This window comes from Pan paniscus, chromosome 23, assembly GCF_029289425.2.
Source record: "Pan paniscus chromosome 23, NHGRI_mPanPan1-v2.0_pri, whole genome shotgun sequence".
Lineage (NCBI taxonomy): Eukaryota > Metazoa > Chordata > Mammalia > Primates > Hominidae > Pan > Pan paniscus.
Window position 1 is genome coordinate 60,205,190 of NC_085927.1, and position 9,819 is coordinate 60,215,008.

General features: G+C 67.3%; 1 protein-coding gene across 11 annotated transcripts in view; it reads right to left on the reverse strand.

The window, feature by feature from the left end:
• PLXNB2 (plexin B2) overlaps window positions 1-9,068 on the reverse strand; it is a 33,188-nt gene extending 24,120 nt beyond the window's left edge. For 2 of the 11 annotated variants that reach the window (XM_034949307.3, XM_063603176.1), the window contains exon 1: window positions 8,931-9,068. The gene's annotated coding sequence lies outside the window, so the exon portion shown is untranslated. Of the gene's footprint in view, window positions 1-1,512; window positions 1,736-5,678; window positions 5,870-6,202; window positions 6,354-8,930 lie in introns of those variants that run through there. The other 9 variants (XM_034949311.3, XM_063603179.1, XM_034949310.3 and 6 more) reach the window with 6 other exon arrangements.
• Window positions 9,069-9,819: the final 751 nt, after the last annotated feature.

Consider the following 9,819-nt stretch of genomic DNA (forward strand, 5'->3'; position numbering starts at 1 on the left):
GCTGGGACTACAGGTGCACGCCACTATGCCTGGCTAATTTTCTGTATTTCAGTAGAGATGGGGCTTCACCGTGTTGCCCAGACTGGTTTCGAACTCCTGAGCTCAGGCAATCCACCCGCCTTGGCCTCCCAAAGTGCTGGAATTACAGGCGTGAGCCACCACGCCCAGCCAGACTGACCATTCTTAATGCTAAAATCAAACCAGCACAAAGCAGTCAGGCCCAGTGGGAGGGGAGGCCCAGCTTGGGGGCTGCTCTTGGCCAGGCCAGGCTGTAGGCTCTGGCACGGGAACCAGAGAGGGCAGGGGCCAGAGGAGGTGCATGGGCAGCGGCCCGGCAGGGGCCAAGATGGGGATCCAGGCAGCAGCCGCCATGAAGAACTAGGAGAGCTCGGGCCTAGGCCTGGGAGGGCAGGAGGGGGTGGCATGAGCACCTAGGACATGGGCGGTGGAGAAGGCAGGGGTCCTAGGGCTGTGCGGCCCTCCAGGGCTCAAAGGATTGGGGTGGACACAGGCCCTGCGTGGAGGGGGGGGGCCCGGTGCGGGGGCGGGGGAAGCAACCTTGGACGAAGTGAGCGATAGGCTGCCCCAAGCACAGGCCAAGGCGCGTCTGAGAGTGGCTGTCCCGGAACGGGGCGACAGGCGTCACAGAAAAGCCACGGAGGCCCCGGAGGCCCCGCAGCCAGCAGCCAGGGGGCCGGGCCAAAGCTAGCGACACACGCAAATCTGCAATTATCCCAGAGCGCTAAACAAATCAGAGGAAACAAAACAGACGCGCCGGCGAATCCCAGACTCCGCTGTTTTCAAAACAAGCGCGAGGGGGGTGCCGCGGGGCGTGGGGCTGGGGGGTCGGCAAGGACCCCAGCCGCCCCTTCCCGCAGCGCCGCGCCCGTGGGTAGGCGCGGGGAGGGACTGGTTGGAGAGCGCGCGAGAGACCCGGCGGCCCCGCCACCCAGCCCCACCCACCGGTGACCCGGGTCAGAGTTCAGCCCAGGAGGCGGGGGGCGGCCCCCCGGAGCCAGCGCGGCGGGGAGCGGTGTCTCCTGGGTGGGTTTGCGAGCCCGGTACCCGGCCAGAGCCAAAGGCGGGCACCCGGCCTGTGTGGAGCGCCCTGGACTATTCCTCCCAGGCCGACCCAGGTGGCACAGCCCCTCCCCCGGCGCCGGCACCGCCAGACTCCCCGGAGGGCACAGAACGGTTGCCTGGGAGCCAGGGGCAAAGCGCGCCCGGGGCCAGAAAGCGCGGGGACTAGGCCCGCGCCTCCTCGGCGCCGCCCACTGCCCCCCGCGAGCCCAAGCTCCACGGCCACCGCCCGCGCCCTCCCGGGGACTCCGGCCCCCCGTCCGCCCCTCGGCCTCGCGCACCTGGAGGGAGCACGTGGCCGCCTCTGGGACAAACCTCACCAGGCCGGGGACCCAGGACGCGCGGGCGGGTGGGAGTCTGACCCGAGTAACAATGACGGCGGCGGCGACAGTCACACGAGCGCAGGAGACGTCGTCCCCGCGGGGCGCTCACCTGGCGTCAGGCACATCGGATCGCACAGCCGGCCATTACCTAAGTCCTCCGAGCCGTGGAAGGGGCGCGGGGAGCAGCTCCGCCCCGCCGATGGTGGCTCCGCCCGTGCCCCCGGTCGGTCTCAGGGCTCGGCCCCTCCCGGCCCAGCTGCCAATCATGCACGACCCTGCCCGGAGCAGCCTCCCGCAGGACTCTGGACCCAGGGTCAAGGCCAGACTCACCAGGGGCAAAGGCCGAACGCTCCCGGCACAACCCGACCGAGGAGCTGGGGTGGGGCGGGGCGGGGCGGGGCTCCAGGGACAGACTGATGTGGAGGCCTGAGCCTCGCTTCAGTGTCTACGGCGGTCCCCGCTGGACTCTCGGCTGAGGACCCCTCCCAGGTGGAGGCCGTCGCACCCCTTCTCCACCAGCCTGGTTTCAGGGCGGGGTTCCTACTTTGGGCCAGCCTCCCCTGCAGTCTGGGCTCTGGGTCCCAGCAGGAAAAGTCACCCTGGCTGGTGGCAGTGATGGGGTCACCAGCCCAGGATCCTGGGGGTGCCCCATGAAGCCCCAGCTCCTCCTGTCACCTGCTCCAGCCGAGTTAGTCACAGCCCCCACTGGTCCACACCTCCTGAGGCACCCAGGCCACCTGGTACCCAGGGCCTCTGTATCTAGCCCTGGCCCTCAGGCACCCCCTGAGCTCACCTGGCCGTGCCCAAGGGGCCTGCCCCAGCCCCCTCTCCGCCTCTGCACCAATTGCAGCCCCTGTATATGGTGCGTCCCTAGACTGGGGCCCCAGGCTGCCCTCCCATCCTACACACAGTTGTGAGGCCCTCCTCAGCCTCCTCTCTGGCCACGGCCCACTGGCGCATCTGGAGGATGGTCCTCCCCAGCCCTCAGACAGAAGGTGGGATCCAGTTGGCTACGGCGCCCTGTCCCCACACGCACCAGGCCTGCAGAACCACCTCTCTCCTCAACCACCCCTTTCGGGGTCCCAGCCCCCATCCTGTCCAACCTGGGCACAGCTGCAGCCCCCTCTTGCTACACGGTGGTCCTTCGGGTCAGAAAGCTGGGCAGCGCAACGAACCCGCCGATGTCTCCGTGCTTCCTGAGGACCTCCTGTGGGAGGGGTGGGCACTGCCAGGCGTAGCCGATGGCTACGGCAGGAACCACCAGCTCATCAGGACAGGACAGGACATGCGGTCAGACAGCGGAGGGACTCGCGTGGGATTCTGGGGCTCAGTCACTCCGAGTCTCTCCTGAAAGGAGGCCTCCCGGCCCACCGGCACCCAGCCCCACCTGCAGGCTCTCCTCTGAGCAGCCCCCACGCATCTCCCCCTTTCCAGCTCAACCCCGCAGCAGCCGGCTGCTCAGAGACCAGGTCCTGCCTGGATGCAGCTGGCTCAAGACCAGCCCCCGCCCACAGCCCCCTTCTCACCCCCGGGGTGGGCGTTGGGGGGTGGATGGGTGAGGCCCCAGCCAGTGAGCAGTAAGCAAGGCCTGTAATCTCCCCGTCAGCCTGTCAGCGCCTCAGCGGTCACCCCAGCCCCGCCTCGCCCATCACCGCTGAACCCCACAATTAGCTTCAGGCACCGCGCCAAGCCTGTGTGCCAGACACCACTTGCACACATGACCACACATGTGCAGACACACATGGCTGGGTGCTGCCGGAAAAGCCCTGCCAACAGGGTCTCACCCCAACATCCAGAACTCGTCCCCAGTACAAAGAGCCTGGGAGAGAAGCCTCAGGCCGGGGCACTTGGGCTAAGAGGGGCAGTGGGGCTCTCAGAACCCAGCGTTGCCTGGAGCCCCGAGGGAGGGGCCATGTGTGGCATGGGGGAGGGGGGCGGGGACAGGGCCGTCTCAGCAGAGGAAAGGGGCTGCGTCTGCCCAGGATGAGTTGGGGGTGGCATGGGGAAGTGGGGTGGGGGCAGGGCCATCTCAGCAGGGGAGAGGGGCTGCGTCTGCCCAGGATGAGCTGGGGGTGGCATGAGGGAGGGGAGCGGGGGCAGGGCCGTCTCAGCAGAGGAGAGGGGCTGCGTCTGCCCAGGATGAGCTGGGGGCTGGTGAGGCACAGGGTGTTGGGCAGGACCTGGGTCCAGGCCAAGGGTGAGGCAGCCCAGGATGTGGGCTGGGCCCCACAGGGGCAAACACTCAGGGCTTTGGGAGGCCAGAGGGACAGGGATTTCCCAATGAGGAAATGCCCATCTCAGAGTGGGGGCAGGACAGTGAGTGGGAGGTGATGCCCGTGGCTGGAGCTGTGTGGGGAGGTGGGTGCCCCTGGAGGCCAGGTCCAGCCCCTTGCTCCACGCGGAGGCTTGCTCTGCTCATGGTGGAGCTGAGGACTTCAAACCCCACAGGGCCTGGTCGAGAGCCACTGGGCCCCAGGTCTAGATGTGGAACTGGGGGACCCTCCAGCGAGCTTTGCTGGGCCTGGGCGGCCTGTCTGGGGCGCCCCACCTTCACGCCCTCCTCCCTAACATCCTTTTCTCCTGAGGTCCCTCAGGGTGGTCACCAGATCAGGCTCCGTGCCAAGATAGGAGTGGGGAGGCCAAGCCCCTCAGCTCCCCTGGCCAATCTCTGAGGCTGAGAGGGAGTTGGGGGGCCATGCTGGAGCACCTCCCTCCCACCACCTGCCCCTTGCCCCTGTCAACTGCGGGCTCCACTTAAAACAGCTTCTCCCCCTCGCTGGTGGGAGGGAGGCCCTGGTGTCAAGCCGGTAAGGCTGGAGCAAGGCTGGGCACAGGGCCTGGGCTCAGCAGTGTTCTGTGTCCTCCATCTCCTCCAAAGCAGGCCCCAGCTCTGAAAACACACCTGACAGGGCTGGGATCCACAGAGTCCTCACCTCCTGCTGGTCCTCAAACCCCACTCTCCATGGCTGGGTCCCTGAAATACTTGGATTCCCCTCAAGCCCCCCGCCATCCCGCCAAGCTGTGGCTCCCATGCCACCCTACCACGTCTGAGTCACACAGGCCCAGGCCTCCCTTGCTTCCCCCAGGAGAGACCCCCCACACTCCTGCTTCTGGCCTGTCCTCAGAGCCCCAGAACTCACCTAGGTTCAAAGCCAGACCCCAGCTGAGGACAGAGCATGGACCCCAGGCAAATGCAGTGACAATCACAGAGTATGCTCCTACCACAGCCACCCACGCAGCCTGAGGCATAGCCCCCTGGAAACTGCCTTGGCCTTCAGCACCCCACTTTGGACCAGCAGGGCAGGGGGGTTCCTCCTCTGAGAAGTCCTCAAAGCTGCCTGGAAGGAGCAGACAGTGCCCCCAGATGCCAATCTGACAGGGGGCCCAATCTGTCTCTGAGCAGGTGGCATGCTGGCTCGGGGGCACCAGACCACAGCAGGAGGTCACCTGGGAAGAGAGCCGCAGCCCTACACAAGGCTCATGGGCAGGAACCGTCCCAGCCACAGGAGCAGACGCCCTTGCCTGGCCCCTCAGGGGGCCGTGTTCACACAGGAGGCCTTCTCAGAGGGGGACACCAAGCACTTCTCTCTCTTGCGCTTGCTGCGGGACTCAGCTGGGGCAGCATCAGGCCCAGAGATCGGTGCTGGACACTGTGTCTCCACACAGGGCCCCCCATGGAAGCTGCTGACCAGCTGTGCCAGAGGGGCCGGGGCCCTACCCCCAGGAGCCCAGTCCCTGCCTCTGATGCTGCTGCTGCTGGGACCCTGCTGGCAGAGCTGGGGGCTGAACTGGGGCTGAACTGGGGCAGCACCTCCCTCTCCTGCCCCAGGCCTGGGCCGGGACTCAGTTGGCACTGGAATGAGGAACTATTGGCTTTCAGAAGCCAGGAGACCTTAGGGGGCTGAGGAAGAGAGCTGGACCTGCCCCCAGGCGCCCTGATCCCAGCCCAGGGCAGTCTCCTCCCTCACCTAGCCTGGGACATGAGGCAGCTCAGGTGTGGCCTCGGGGGCTACCCCCAGGGAAGGCCACCAACCATAGCGGGCCACGGTGTGGGCTGGCCTCTGGGTGTGAAGGGCTCCAGGATCTGGGCTGCAGAGGCGGGACTGTGCGAAACAGAACCCCCAGCTCCACAGGCAGGCCAGCCCCAGGCTCCTCCCCAGACAGACATCCCCGGGGGTGGGGCAGACCTGCAGTACCACCAGGGGCAGCCTGCCCCACCATCCCCGGCACCACTGGGCCTGGGGCCAGTCACTGTCACAGGTTCATGAATCTTACAGGGCAGGGTGGATCCACTGGGGGGGTGCGGGGTGCCAGTGTTCAGGGCCAGACGGGAGGGGCCCAGCCAATCCCTTCACACGCTTGGTCTTCAGAGAGAAGGCTTCTGAGCCAGGAGGGCCACTGTGTCAGGGCCTGGCTTGAGGCCACACCTGTGGCTGGGGGAGCCCAAAACAGTGCAGGGTCCTTCCCTGGTAGGCAGAGAGAGGCGGGGGTCCTTACAATCCAGGGGTATGGGAAGAAGCAGGCCCTGTGTCAAGGGATGTGAAACCACGGAAAGGAAGAAGGTGGAGGAACCTCGACCAGAAAGAGGGAAGCTAGGGCAGCTGCCTCCCCGGGGCCCCAGAGCCCGAGCACCCCCCACCAGCCAAGGCTCTGACCCACCCTCGGCATCGTGTAATTAGTCAGAGACCCAACCCCACCCCACCCACAGCCCCACCCCAAACACAAACAGCCACTACCCCTGAGGGAGGGAGGGGCTCTGGCCAGTCCCAGCCCTACTGAATCTCCCAGCCCCAGAGCACCTGGATCTGCCTCAGAGAAGGGAGGTCAAGGCTGGGGGGCCCCTTGCTGGCCACTGGGTGAGTTCTGAGCAGCTCACCACCTCATCCCCAAACCGTGTCCAAGGCAGGCTCTGGGCACAGGAGGTTCCCCGCCAACTTCCAAGGAGGGCGGCCAGGCTGCAGCCAGAGGGACGGAGGCATGAGCTGAGTGAGAACTCCCAGCTCAGGGGAAGGCAGCCCTCGTGGCAGAGGCCTGGCATCCAAGTGCCTGCCTAGCTCAGAGAAGGCACAATATGAGGGGCCGGAAGACACAGCCTCTCCCAGCCAGTGCACCCCTGCCCACGCCCACGTCCCAGGGGGACCATCAGCTGTGGCTGGCACAGGGTGAGGCAGGGGGCAGGACACGGTGAGCACGGACGACGTCCTGGGATGGGAGGAGGACTGTGCCATATGGGCCCTCCCCACCACCTTCCAATCCAATCTCTTCTGCTCCACTTCCCTGGGCCGGGTCCAAGGCTCTGGGCTTTCTGCACTTGGGGCCAGCTGCCGGCTCCTCCTCCCCGATGTGGTCCCCATGCAGGCCGCCGGGCACACGCCCCGGGCGCACACACAGCATGGACCCAGAGCGCCAGGCAGCCACAGCCCTGGCCACACAGCATCGCAGATGACTCCTCACACAGACCTATCTCTGGCCTCAGTCTCCCCACCTGCAGGATGGGCTCACAGGCGCCATATCCAAGGGGGGTCGCAGGCGAGGACTGGCTGTCGGAGGGGCTTGGAGGGAGGCTGGTCCGTTAGTCAGGAGCTGAATAGGGAGTCCGTTGGGGCAGGAGGGCCCCCTGAGGGAGACCCCAGTGCCCTCCCTAGCAGCCTAGCCTCGCTCCTGCCTGCTCCTCCCTGGCACGCACAGGTCACTGGCACAGGGTGTGTCCCTGAACTTGGGCCTGGAGGGTACCTCAGAGGCTCTTCAGACCACCATTGAGACTTCTCGGGGCGAGGGGGTCCCTGGGTGGGGCGAGGGGGTCCCTGGGTGGGCCCAGAGCTCCTCCTGTCCCATGGTCTCCCCCAGAGGGGCCTGGGCCCACTGCAGGCTCAGCAGGGCCTGCTGGGGCCAACCTTGGGGCTTTCTCCAACCCAAAGGTGACGCATCTTCTCCCCGCCCAGTCTGGGCAGCTGCAGTAGAAAGTGGCAGAGCTGCCCGGACTTGCCTGTCCTCCTCCTGGGGCCCTCAACCCACGTCCCGGAAGTGGATCCTTCTCCCACGCTGCAGCCTCCCGCTTCGGGTGGCTGGACACGGCTGGATAATCCAAAATAATTCTTTCTTGGCAGGCAGCCGGTGGGGGAGGGGGACTCACATTCCAAACCCTTGTTTTTCTCAGTAACTTCCCTCCTCTACTGGGGCAAGGAACCCCTGGCCAGACCTCAGGCCTCCCAGACCCCCCGGGACAGAGGTGGGCCCCCCATAGGTACCGTGGGAGGACTCAGATGTGCCAGGCCCACCTGCTTGCTTCTCAGTCGGCTCCGGGGATTTCTATGCAACATGCAAAAAGCTGACTCGCCACAAACATATGCCTGCTGGCCCTGCCCTCCGGGGGACCCTCACCTCTGGGCAGGAAAGGGAGGGCTCCTCCCACCAGCTGCTCAGCTGTTCCGTGCCAGGGTCATCTGGGCATGGGGCAGGCTGAGAGCCCCCACTTCCCGGCAGCCTCGCTCTCCCACCCGCAAAGGGCTCCTGAGGAAGCTCAACTTTAAAGCCTCACAGGCTGCGCCGAGCCTCCAAGCAAGGGCCGAAGTCAGACATTAAGTGGGGAGGGCGGGGGGTCCAGGGAAGGTGGGGCACAGGGAGCCCTCCAGGCCGCCCAGATCTGCCGGGTTTGGGGCCCACCCTCACCCTCACCCTCACCCTCACCCCATGTCCTGACTCTGTCACAGCCCACAGTGGGCAGACAGACCCCTTTCTTCCTTTCCCAGGGAGCTTCGGGAAGAGAAATCAAGGGCCTGGCAGGAAGCTCCAGGGCGCCCGGGCTCTGAGACCCCCAGATGACAGGGGGAGGCGGGCTCCCCAGATCTGCCGAATAGCGCGACCAGGGGCGCTGGCAGGGCAGGGGCTTCCTGCAGGAGCAGGGTGCGGAGGGGCAGGGTCAGCAGGGGACAGGCAGGGCCCGCGCCCCCGCTTCTGAGACTTTGTGTCTCGGGGTGTCCACCCAGACGCCACTCTGGGAACCGCGAGGAGGCCCAGGCCGTGGGGTCTCGCCAGGTGCGGGTGCTCTCCGCCCTGGTCCCCCCGCGCCAAGCAGGCCCCAGGGGGTGCGGGGACGGCCCCCGGGAGCTCGGGCAAATCCAGGCTCCTGTGCCGCTGAGCCTGGGGCCGGCCCGGAGCGCCCGCACCGCGAGACCATCTCCGCTCGGCGCACGGAGCTCGGCGGCTGAAGAGTGAGAGGCAGGCGCGGAGGAGTGAGAGGCAGGCGCGGAGGAGGGATCCGACGCGGCTCCGGAGGGACGCGCAGCCCCCGCCGCCGGGCCCGTCCCCCGAGTCAACACCGGGAAGGGAGTGGGGCGGGAGCGGCCCGGGCCTCGCCGGATGGACCGACGGACGGGGCCCAGGCCCCGGGAGCCCTCCGCGGAGCCGCAGCCGCCGCAGGTCCCCGGGCCCCAGCGCGGCAGGCCCGAGCGGAGCGGCGCTGACGGCGAAGCCCCCCCCCACGCCCAGCGAGACGTCCCCCGCAGCCCAGTCCCCCGAGCTCGGTACCTGCACGTCCGCCGCCAAGGCTCGATGGCGCCCGGGCCGCGCTCCGCGCTGCGCTCTGGCCCGCGCTGCTGCCATGGAGACGGGGCCTTTGTGTGGCCGAGGAGGGGCCGGAGCGCGCGGGAGCTGCCGGCCCCGCCCCCGACGAGGGAGAGGAGGGGAGGGCGGGGAGAACAGGAGAAGGGGGGAGAGGGAGAGGGAAAGCGGAGGGGGAGAAGGAGGGGGAGGGGGAGGGGAAGGGGAGGGGGAAGAGGGGGAGGGGGAGGGGAGGGGGAAGAGGGGGAGGCGGAGGGGAGGGGCAGCAGGAGCGGGGAGGGGAGGGGGAGCAGGAGCGGGGAGGGGAGGGCAGAAGAGATCCGGAGAGGAGGGGAGGGGACGGGAGGGGAGGGGCTGGGCCTGCGCTCCCCGCGCCCCCTACTTCTCCCTGGCCCAGCGGCCACAGCATCATCGTCTGGTAGGTTCAGGCACCCCAGTTCAGACCCAGGTTCAGCCAGGGCAGCACCCTGCCCACCATGCCACCGTCCAGGAAGCACGAGCGCCCACAGAGGCCCCATGGCCTGAGCACCCCCACAGGAACCCCCCAGGTCTGAGGGGAGGCCAGGGCTTGGTGCTAGGGGAGGGCATTATGAGTGCACTCTTGCCTGGCCAGAGGAACGTGAGGGTCCCTGCCAGTCTTGAGATGGGTGGGCACCAGACTCTCACTCCCAGACTGGAAGCATACCAGTCACTCCCCTGCGGCCTTCAGGGGTGGGGGCTGCTGGGCTTTGGCCCTTTCCCAGGGGTCTCAGGCCCTCAACCTCCCAGGGTAAACTGGGACCTGGAGATAGCCTCCCAGCACATCCCTGGCCTCCAGCAGCACCTTGGGATGCTGCACCCGGGACCCCACCCGGTC